We start from the raw sequence: 1,421 nt of genomic DNA on the forward strand, positions 1-1,421 counted from the left end.
ATTACTTCATCCTTGTAACTGACACAGCTGGAGCCAAGTTTTCATCAAAGCCATCACTGCATCCACAAAATCTACACAAGCACTTACTATATGTTCAAAAATGTTTGTAAATAAGCACATAAGCAGGATTACACAATTTGCATGCAAAGATGTGGGTTTCCAAGGGCAGCATTTTACCCTGACAACATTACAGGTGAAATGTGCCCTCAAACATGCACACATTTTCACTAATTTGTACCTTAATGAAGAATAGAAATGAGTGTTTACCTCAAAAAACATCTGAACCTGGCAGTACCACTTCTTAATGAACAGTTCCAGAAACTGCGGTATGTTTTGCATTTACAATTTTATTGTGGTAACACTCAAAAAAGACATTGTACATACTTGCATTTCCTAGAAACTCCCCACACACCAGGTTTCCCTCCGTAACTCTTGAACTGTCACATTTCTGTGTTTTTACCATGCTCACGTGTGTGATGCCAGATCATCTTATGTGGGCATAGAATAAAATATCCTGCCAGATTTCACCTTCTATTTCATTGAAGGCCCGCCATCAGTAGTTATCCCTTTCTTGAGTGTTTGTCCTTCAATTAGTCTGTATCATCACATGATATATCTGGACTGAAAGCTTAGAATAATTTTTCAGATCAAATTATTTGGAAACAGGGTGGCTGGGAACAACCACATTTACCTGTGTTAGAATTTGACCAGCATGCTCTGACAAACACTACTACTTAAAAATGTGTTGGCTTTGTACTTCCCACACCTTCAAATATATGACAGTACTCTGTGAAAAAAACCCACAAAACCCAGACAACAGAACCATGTCCCAGCAAATTAAAACACCTCAACACGTAGAGCAACTGCTCCATGTGTCCTGCCAAATGAAACAAAAACATGAGGTCAGTCTCAAAGTCCTGCATGCTCCTTCTGCTTAACTTCGCCTTTAAGCCCTGGCACAGTTTAGGGTACAGCCAGCACGAGGGACCATTCCCCCAGAAGTTGGGATCACCTTCCCACCACCGTCGCGGGTTGGCCAGGGACGCCTCAGCAGGCGGGACACCTGCAGACATTCCACACCCCAGCGCATGTGGAGCTACACTGACTTTCTGGACGTACTCCGAAGGGCTTGGAACTGGAAAAAAAGGAAAACAAACCTACACAAAAAATAACCTAAATTACAAACAACAAAGTCACAATCCGGGGGCGACAAAGCTGGAGGTGCCTGTTGGCCCTGCCCCAGGCTCCACCGCCGAGGCCGTGTGTGTATAATTTCATTTCAGACCTCACAGCTGATGTAACAGGCTGCGGCAGGAGCCTCCCGCGGGCCCGCACTGCCCCCGCCGGCCGCCCAGCGCCGGGACACCCGCCCGGGTGCCCGCGAGCCGCCATCCGCCCGCTCCGCCGCCGCTCCCCGCCCC

This window comes from Passer montanus, unplaced genomic scaffold, assembly GCF_014805655.1.
Source record: "Passer montanus isolate IOZ18808 unplaced genomic scaffold, ASM1480565v1 scaffold2, whole genome shotgun sequence".
Lineage (NCBI taxonomy): Eukaryota > Metazoa > Chordata > Aves > Passeriformes > Passeridae > Passer > Passer montanus.